Source organism: Magnolia sinica, chromosome 1 (assembly GCF_029962835.1).
Source record: "Magnolia sinica isolate HGM2019 chromosome 1, MsV1, whole genome shotgun sequence".
Classification (NCBI taxonomy): domain Eukaryota; kingdom Viridiplantae; phylum Streptophyta; class Magnoliopsida; order Magnoliales; family Magnoliaceae; genus Magnolia; species Magnolia sinica.
The window spans coordinates 11,532,768-11,543,316 of record NC_080573.1 but is presented as its reverse complement, the minus strand read 5'-3'; the positions used below and the strand labels follow the sequence as shown (position 1 = coordinate 11,543,316).

At 36.2% G+C, this 10,549-nt stretch overlaps 1 long non-coding RNA gene across 1 annotated transcript; it reads right to left on the bottom strand.

Moving 5' to 3' along the window:
- Nucleotides 1-3,166: 3,166 nt before the first annotated feature.
- Nucleotides 3,167-6,602, bottom strand: LOC131239885 (uncharacterized). Its single transcript, XR_009168468.1, has 2 exons — nucleotides 6,213-6,602; nucleotides 3,167-4,919 (listed from the first exon to the last, which is right to left on the bottom strand). It is a non-coding gene; the product is annotated as an uncharacterized LOC131239885 (long non-coding RNA).
- Nucleotides 6,603-10,549: the final 3,947 nt, after the last annotated feature.

Here is a 10,549-nt window from a genome sequence, read left to right as displayed (position 1 = left end):
TTAGGTTAAGGTTATAGGTTTAGGTTAGGTTTAGGTTTAGATTTAGATTATGGTTAAAGCTTATAGTTTTAGGGAATTGAGAATAGGTTAAAGTTTAAGTTTAGGAAATCGGGATGGGGTTTAGGTTTGGGTTTTCAAGTTTAGGTTTAGGTTAAGTTGTTGATATTAGGATTAGGTGTAGGTTTAAGGATTTGAGAAAACATTTAGGTTTTAGGTTTAGGTTTAGGTTATAGGTTATAGGTTATAGCTTTAGGGAATTGAGAATAGGTTAAGGTTTAAGTTTAGGAAATCAGGTTCGAGTTCGGGATCGGGTTTAGGTTTGGGTTTTCAAGTTTAGGTTTAGGTTAAGTAGTTGAGATTAGGATTAGGTGTAGGTTTAGGTTTAGGTTTAGGGATTTGAGAATACATTTAGGTTTTAGGTTTAGGTTTAGGTTTTAGGTTTTAGGTTTTGGTTTTGGTTTAGGTTTAGGTTTTAGGTTTAGGTTAATGTTATAGGTTTAGGTTAGGTTTAGGTTTAAGTTATAAGTTTAGGTTATAGGTTATAGTTTTAAGGAATTGAGAATAGGTTAAGGTTTAGGTTTATGAAATCGGGTTCGGGTTCGGGATCAGGTTTAAGTTTGGATTTTCAAGTTTATGTTTAGGTTAAGTAGTTGAGATTAGGATTAGGTGTAAGTTTAGGTTTAAGGATTTGAGAATACATTTAGGTTTTAGGTTTAGGTTAAGGTTATAGGTTTAGGTTAGGTTTAGGTGTAGGTTATAGGTTATAGATTATAAGTTATAGGTTTAAGGAATTAAGAATAGGTTAAGGTTTAGGTTTAGGAAATCAGGTTCGGGTTCGGGATTGGGTTTAGGTTTGGATTTTCAAGTTTAAGTTTAGGTTTAGGTTAGGTAGTTGAGATTAGGATTAGGTGTATGTTTAGGTTTAGGGATTTGAGAATACATTTAGGTTTTAGGTTTATGTTTAGGTTTTAGGTTATAGGTTAAGGTTATAGGTTTTGGTTTTGGTTTAGGTTTAGGTTTTAGGTTTTAGGTTTAGGTTTAGGTTAAGGTTATAGGTTATAGGTTGTAGCTTTAGGGAATTGAGAATAGGTTAAGGTTTAGGTTTAGGAAATCGGGTTCGGGTTTGGGATCGGGTTTAGGTTTGAATTTTCAAGTTTGGGTTTAGGTTATGTAGTTGAGATTAGGATCAGGTGTAGGTTTAGGTTTAGGGATTTGAGAATACATTTAGGTTTTAAGTTTAGGTTTAGGTTTTAGGTTATAGGTTAAGTTATAGGTTTTAGTTTAGGTTTAGGTTTAGGTTTAGGTTTTAGGTTTAGGTTAAGGTTATAGGTTTATGTTAGGTTTAGGTTTAGGTTTAGGTTATAGGTTATTGGTTAAGGTTGAGGTTTAGGTTATAGGTTATAGGTTTAGGTTACAGGTTTAGGTTTAGGTTTAGGTTAGGTTATAGGTTATAGGTTTAAGTTTAGGTTATAGGTTATAGGTTATAGGTTAAAGTTTAGGTTATAGATTAAGGTTTATGTTTAGGTTATTGGTTTAGGGTATGGTTTAGGTTAAGGGTGTGGTCCTTGCAAATACAAATATAAACACGGCCTGCTACACTTGGCCAGGCCCTTCCAATGTTGTCCATAGGAAATAGACAGATTCATCATGGTCATAACAGCGGTTCCCACCTTCCAGGAGCCCCCTCTCAACATTTGGATAGCTCTGCCGTACATTCGGATCTACTTTATCAATTTCGAGATAATATATAAACATGGGCCTGTCCAAATAGCCAGGCCACTTCATCAATGAATCATATAGTATAAAGGAAAGAAGACTTACCAATTTAGCAAGCAAGGAGAGAAAGTGTGAGTGATTGGAATGAATAATGGATGCATATTCCACAATGCAATCTGAGAATGAGTAAGTTTTTTAGTTTCTTCGACAATGCATATGGGCACAGATTTAGAAATAAATAAAATAATAAATAAAATAATAAATAAATTTTAAATCTGCCTTCTAAATTGTACTTACCGATAGTTGGAATTGTGGTAACAATCTCAAAAAGAAAATTATGTTACCTCAGATCTGATATTTTGGCAATGGATCTATGCTCCCCGTAACACCCTTCTGAATCATATAGCCCCAGAAATCAGGTCCTAAAACACCCTTATAAATTCAAAGGTATGGTACCTGAGTTTTCATATGTGACAAAGCCAATTCCTCGATGTTGCTTGGATACTGGTTCCTAAAACACATTGAAAATCAAATATCAATGTCTTTGATATTAAAGATACAAACATACAGACACAAGTTTTATATAAAAGATACAAACAAGAGAGCCAGTATAGAACTACAGGGATTTTTTAAAATTTTTTATTATAATATGCATCTTTTCAGCAAGTGAGAATATTGTTGAACTGATATGGGAAAAACTCCTAGGTTATAGCAATTTATTTTATTGGATAATATTGTAGAAAACATTAAAAGTAATTTCAAAATGATTTTTTTTTTCCTAACCGACCCCAATTAATTTGAATAATGCTTAGATGATGATGATTTTTTTATCTGTAAAATGCTAAAATTGCACAGGTCAAAATCCAGTGCCATTGCTTACTTTCCTTAGGTAATTTTCTCATTAAGGGGGCGTTTGGATCATAAGTTCTTAAGCTACTTATGCCACAAGTAGCTTATCTTAGTTTATATTAATTAAGAAGATAAGTATGTTTGGTAAACAACATACTTATCAGCTTCTCCTCTCTTCAGAAACTTATGAAAAGTTGAAAACTGCTGTAAGTAGAAAAAGTAACGTATTTGGTGGTATCCAAATGGGCCCTAAGCGTCCAATCAATTCTTATATAATATGTTACATTATGTACCATCGGTTGAATAAGCATATATATCTTCTCCTCCAAGTTTTTATATAAACGTAAAACAAACAATCATAATATCCCTAACTCCATCCTAAAGTGTAAAAGTAGATTGAACATGTCATTATCCAAATCATTATCAACCCTAATATTGAAATTAACGAGGAAGGAAAAAAGCATGAAAGTAAAACATGAGCTGACATAGAAGATCAAGGTTGGTGGAGAGTGAATCACATCCTATCAAATTTTCTAAGAAACATAGGAGGCAGATCCCACGCATAAGGATAATTTGCATCTCTGACAAAAATGGATTGTAAGATCAAGAAAGGCATTTCTCCACTGTTACTAAAATCTTATAATGCTGAAAACATAGATGATGAATAACAAAAACTAACACAAGAAAAGAGTGTTGTCCTGCCATCCATTCTACTGAACTCCACAACAGAAAAAAGCGCCACCATTAGAAACCACTCCATTAAAGTACAAAACATGACACGCATTCAAGAAAAAGGTTCGACTGTTAGATTAGGGTAGTAACGAAACTGGAAGGGATATCTGGAACCAAAGAAGTCAAATGAAAATCTCAGGAGCCACATTGCAATGGACTCGAAAGGATCAATGCCTCGAAGGGATAACTCTGCGCCTTGGCCTGTGTTGGAAACAATTGCTCAACACCATGATAAGCATCAGGCTCACATGCTTCATTCACAATGCCACATTATGCCTAACTTGTCAAGGGGTTTGGGAAAAACTGAGCCCAAGCATGCCAGAATGCATAAACAACTCTCATAATCTAATGTCAGCCTGCTTAGGATTTTACCAATAGAAGATCTTTTTTTCCTATCAAACTTCACATATAACATGCTTAAAAGCACCCAAACACCCTTTCACTATAATATATTAGTTATCAATTGTTCTGAAAATAAAGCAAAAAGAAAATCTTCTACAATAAAAGAAAAACTAATTTCATAAATTCATCAGAGAAATAAACAAATAATCTTTGCAACCACTCTACTAGCTCCTACTCAATTTCTCTACATGGCTAAGCATAGACAGAATCCCCTTCTTATGTTCATGGTACTGAGTATCGGCATCATAGGGCATATCGGACTGGCCGAAAACTGACACAACACAGGCATATCATATCTATGTCAACCCCTAGCAGACTGTATTAGACTGTGTCAGTAAATAATAATAATAATAATAAAATAAAATAAAATAAAAACCAAAAAAAATAGTGTAAAATACAAGTGGAAGAAAAAGGAAATTCAAGAATTTATCATTTTGTCTTGTATGTATATAATAGTGTATCAGATCATTCTTTGATAAGAAAATCATCTGTCGGCCTGACTAGCTAAATGTCAATTAAATGGACCTTACTTAGACACAAATAAGCTTGATTTCATGGATCAAGTTCCATTACATTGAAATACAAGAAACAAAAGATGTAAACACGAAAAAAAAAATGTATTGATTTACCCTTTGCCAATTTTTCCTGCAATAGCCCACCGACTGGACTCATCAAATTGCACTAAAATCTTTTGTTTTGATCCCCAAAATAGGTGCAGGCCTAGTCTAAAATGTCTTTCTAAGTTTCCTTCATGGTTGGAATAATTTTTTTTTTTTAAAGGAAAAGAAAATTCTGGCCATTATGGCTATATTGGCTTGATACAATCATTGTATCAGGCCGACACAGATCTGATGTAGCTGCATTGACCAATACGATACGGATATTATGAACCATGATCATACTAAATGAAAACAAATCATCATCTAACCAATCGCTTTGATGATGTGCTATCAAATGACTCTCAACAAAATCATCTTTAATGTCAAAAAATTCTCTTATAGCTCAACTACAACAATATCAATAGTAACATAAACAACAAATAATCTCAACAAACAAAAGTACTGAAATCTTAATGTTTGCATCCATTAGATATAACTGAGCCGGAGATGAACTTACATGCAAGTGCCGAAATTTTGGGACAAGCCATAAAAATGAGTCGATCTTTGTACAGCATTAGCATTTACTAAAATGTGCCATCAAAATTACCACATCAATCTCACCTAAAATAGACGAGTAAATGGCATGGAGTAAGGTACGTGCTTACATTCACACTCACATAAATAAAAATGAAGTGAAAACATCGTGCCAAATGAGTGTTTTAGTCATCAATCAGTAGGGCGATTAAAGGCTGCTCATGCTTCTGTTTCCCACACACATTCCAAACACAATTATATATTGACTTTGATAGCATGAATCCATCCAAAATATGTCACAGGGCTCATTTATAGATGATTTACTAAAACAGCTGCATATTAAAGCAAGATGTTTCACATGTCCATAACTGTTAGAATAAGGGATCAGCCACCATTTTTAACAATCATCACCAAGCAGACAATTAGGATTGTCCAATCAACATGAATTTCAGGTTATGTTCCTATCACAATAGGGACTACATTTAGACAGTTAGGAATGAAGTTTATCCATGCTATCATATAAGGTGGACGTGTTGCATTACAAGTGACAAAAAACCCTGTCAACTGTTAGGTAGTAGCTCATGAAGGCTAGCAACTAATCTTTGAAATAAGTGGTTAAGAACTTCATCAAATAATTGAATTTAAAAAATAATAAAATAATAAAAAGGTAAAGAAAAACATCAAGAACTCAATGTGGAGCACACCCTTCTGCTGACACAATAAGCTCAACGCCCCAAAACCCTGAACCACTTTCTGTTCTTCTCTTCTTTTCACCTGTCCTTGTGTTATTGCTTTACTATGTTTATTTATGCACCAAACTCTTTTTATCCCAACCAAGTCTTAAAAAACTAGGAATGTTGATGCTTATATGACAAGTAGTAATTAAGAGTTTTGAGATCTACTTAGAAGAACCCATAGAACATGATTTAGGAAGAATGGATTTAATCTGCCTGGAGTGACTTTCCTCGTATTCAGTAAATCAAACAACAAGAGATCCCTAGCCACTTAAAGTACTAGTGTCTGGCCATTAACAAAATGCACATTGTGAAATGTGCAGAGACCTAGCTATGTCCCTCTTGCATTTTCTACATCACTTTACATGCTGCAGGACATATGCATATAGCCACATCCCATGCCTATAATGGCACATAACCATTGTGGATCAGCTAAGCCATATGCTTGACTGCATAAAGTCTTATCTTCCATTGTGCACATCCGTGCAATACCCTATATGGAAACACAGAACATGCAACCGAAAACCTACACTGCAAATCCATAATTCTAATATGGCAATACTTAGGAACCGAAATCAGACTCCAAAGCCCTAAATCTCCTCATGAAATTTATCAGGAAAAAATAGGAATCCAAGAAAAACAATACCAGAGGTGGTTCATCACCGTCATCTTCATCTGCAGCACCGGAATACACTAGCACTGCCCGAATCCACCAGGGTCCACGGCCAGCATCACCCCCTGTTAAGAAAATAAAAAAAACTCCCCGACTTTGCTGACAGCCATTGTTTCCAGTAGATTTGGTGCAACCCAAACCCTCGTCTTCTCTGTCTCTCATCTCCAGTGACCACATTTGCAGCCCGTGATTGCTGAACCGATCCATGCAGACATCATCATGAATCCATCTCCGTCCCTCTGCAATGGAGAGAGATAGAAGAGCTTCACGACGTGGCTGATGCATTGGAGATAGAGGGAGGAGAATGAGAGAGATGGAGCAGAGACCGGGAGGGAGAGAGAGGACTGGGGAAAGAAGAGATTAGGGAACGGAGAGATTAGGGAACAGGGAGAGAGAGAGAGAGAGAGAGAGAGAGAGAGAGAGAGAGAGAGAGAGAGAGAGAACCCTTTTTGGGCGTGGCTTTGTTTTGAGCGCGCGCCCATATTTGGGCGTGGACCGTGGACGGTCCTGATGGGGGCTCCGTGGGGCCCACCATGATGTATTTGGTTTATCCATTCCGACCAATAATTTTATTAATTTATTTTAGTTCATAATCCTAAATTTAAGGTAGATATAATGCCTAAGTGGACCACACCATAAGAAACAAATATGATTTAATATCCATGTTTCCTACCGTGTGGTCCACTTGAGCCTTCGATCTAGCTAATTTTTTTTATTTTATGCTCTAAAGTAATATTTCCAAATATATGGACAACTTAAATAGGACATATTTTTTTTAGGCCCTATAGAGCCCCTTACAACACCATTAAATTATTAATGGTGTGTCAACTTTTTTAGTTACAGATTAAAACCGTAGCAAATGTAGCTAAGGTTTATGTCCGTAGCAAAAAACTAACGTGGTCTGTATCCTTTACCCCTTTTTTTGGTAGTGGTAGCATGCACTGTGGACAGTTTTGTGCTACTGGAAAGGCTTTGTAGGCCCGTCCATGATGTATGTGTATTATTCATACTATCCATCCATTTTTATAGATCATTTTAGTGCATGAGCACACTTGAGGTTGATCTGGATCTCAGGTAGACCACACCACAAGAAATTGGTGATTGGATGCCCACCATAAAAAACTTGGTGGCTACAAAAGTTTTAGATGAAGCTCATGTTTGTATTTTCTCTTCATTCATGACTTTTTGACTTTGTCAAGAGGTTGGATGCCAAACACACATTACTGTGGGCCCTGGGAAGTTTTTAATGGTGAGCTTTCAATTACTTAATGGTGTGATCCACTTGAGATTTGGATCTACCTTATTTTTGTGCTCATGCCCTAATATGATGTGAAAAGTGGATGGACAGCATGGATAAGACACATCTATCAAGGTGGCCTCATGGAGATTGTTTAGTAGCACACAATAGAGACATGGGTGCTGCTTGCTACACTGCAATCTGGTTTTGAAAAAGTAATGCAACTTTGTTGCAACCCTAGGTCCGAGGATGTGAGTGAGACCTAAGCATGGGGCACACTTTGATGTATGTATCATATATTTATTCGGTTTACTTGTTTTGCTAGTTCATTTTAAGGAATGGAAAAAAGAAAAAAACTGAAATTGATGCAAATCTCAGATTGATCACACAGGAAGAAATAGTAGTCACTGTTAAAAATTTTCCTCAAAGTACAGAGGCTCTGGATCTAGCTGATATTTGTATTTTCACTTCACGTGCTCTGTGACCTCATCAACAACAGGTTGGATGGCAAATAAACATAGTCATGGACACTAAGAAGTTTTCCATGGTGGCCGTTCAGTAACCAATGTTTCCTGTAATTAATGTGGTCCACCTAAGATTTGTATGTTCTTCATTTTCTGGACAATGAATGTTAAAAAAAAAAAAAAAAAAAACCTGGATGTAAGGCATAGATATATAAAGCATACATCAAGGTGGCCTCGGTCAAGTCCCACCAACATCACTAATCCTGGATTGCAGCTACACGTCCTTGAATCATCCGTTCGAAACGTAACCTTTCTGCTTAACCAAGCAGTATTTTGTAAACTGTTTTTTTTTTTTTTTTTTAAAATCTTAATAAAGAGCTGTGCTTGTGTCAGTACTGTTGATGTCATTACAAATGATGTCCACCACTTAAATTTTAGAACATGGGGAACCACGGTGAGCTGGAAACAGAGGATCCGTACTCTAATTTGATACTCCGGCAGAGCGTTATGGTTGATATTCACGCACTCAAGACCTTTACGCAAGTACTGTGTGTAGTTAAATTACACCGTCCAGAATATGATGCTTACTTTAAAAAAGTTAATAAACGGAAATCATATTGATCAAATAGCTGTGACCACTGATTCAAGCTAACTTGTTTGTTGAATTCAGACCGTTGGATGGTTTACATTTTCACCTTCCACTGTAAGTCCACCAATCGAATAGCCAGTAGCTAACCGACCAAACTACCTTAGGTTATCACCCGCCTAAATTGGACCTTAAAGTTTTGATTCTTTGGTTTTAATAAATTATGTGCTACGTGTTAATTTTTTATACCTGTGTATCAACCCTCAGAGATGCCCGTAGTACAAAAGAAAGTTTTACTTAACCCTTAAAATTAAAAAAAAAAAACGCATCTTCTTCTGCTTCAGGGCATAATTAAAGGGCGGTCCAAAGCCGATCATCTGGTGGGTCCCACGTAGACAGTCGGACAATAAAGCTGGTGATTCTGCTATTAGGTGGTACAGAAACAAAAGAAATGAACGTGGTTGAAAGAAATTGAACGGTGGTCTATATATATTTAGCCAAAAAGGAGAAAATTAAAACGGTAGATGCCACATTTTATCCAGCGTCATTTATAAACAGTGCAAAACTTACCTTCTCAACTTAGACCTTGTATGTTCGTACATGCAAGGTTAAGTTGGGAAGATAAGTTTTGGACTTTTCATAAAAGACACCGGATAAAACGTAGCATTTACAGTGGTAACACTGGAGCTGCCTGATTACTGAGGCAGGTTATGTGCCCGGTGGACTTCATGCCCACGCAGGATATGCACCAGGGTGTTTGTTTTCTTATTTCATATTGTTTGAAAATAAAAATAAAAAATCATCTTCTTGGAAGTGGATTGGCTGGTGTACCACACACCAGCAGCCTAACTTGTGTGGGTACCTGCAGCTCCGAGTTGTACGGATGGTTCAAAGGAGATCAAAGTTACATGGCCCTACAATGAAGTATTTATCATATCTACACCGTTCATACACATTTCTAAATTATTTTAGATGTGGATCCCAAAAATGAGTAATTTCCAAGGCTCAAGTGGACCACACCCCAAATAGCAGCATGGACAATAATATTTACGGTTGAAACATTCGTAAGGCCCACCGTAACATTCACTTTCCATCCAAACTATTCACAAAGTCACATGGACCTAGACAAAAAGAAAAAATATATCATATTGATCCAAAATATCTATGATCCCCAAAAGGGTTTCAATGGCACGCATTCAATCCTCTACTACTTTTTATAGTGTGGTCCCCTTGAATATTGGATCTGGCTTATTTTTCAATTCAAGCCTTACAGCAATCTCACCAAGTGGATTGATGGTTTGGATATAACTCATACCTCATGATAGGACCCATAGAACTTAGTGACGTCAACATACCAACTAAATCAGTGGTGTGTGTTACACCGGCCAATCCCCTTTCCTCTTTGAAATTATAACTCTATTTTGGGATTGTCTTAAAAAAAAAAAATAAAAAACTGGCAAGCATGCGTGGATGAAAGAGGTGGTTTGGTTTGTGACCCTACCACCAGCAGGTAGTTAGTGGTCGGTGCTACGTGGACCCCACCATGATATTTGTATTTTATCCATGTCGTCCATCCGTTTTGAAATATAATTTTAGGGTTTGATCTAAAAAATGAAGTAGACTTAAATGTCATGTTGATGTAATTAATAGCTTAAATATTTTTAAATAATAGGCCTATAGTGGGGGTGATATGTTCCATTTACCTTGTCGGACAGTTGGCGGTGGGCCTAATTAAAAAGTCTTAACTTAAATAGTGTCTACTTCTAACACACATCACAATGAGCCTAAAAAGTTTTAGTAGTTAGTGTCATTGTCATAATTATTTTCTATTATGTACCCCACATGAGCTTTGGATCAGGTTAATATTTTGGCCTTAGCTCTAAAATAACATGGTAAAAAGGATGAGTGGCATAGATTATACACATACATCAATATGAGCCTTACAAGTTGAGCTTTGCTATACTTAAAAAAAAAAAAAAAAAAGCTTCCATCCACATCACTTTATAAGGTTTCCATCCATGTC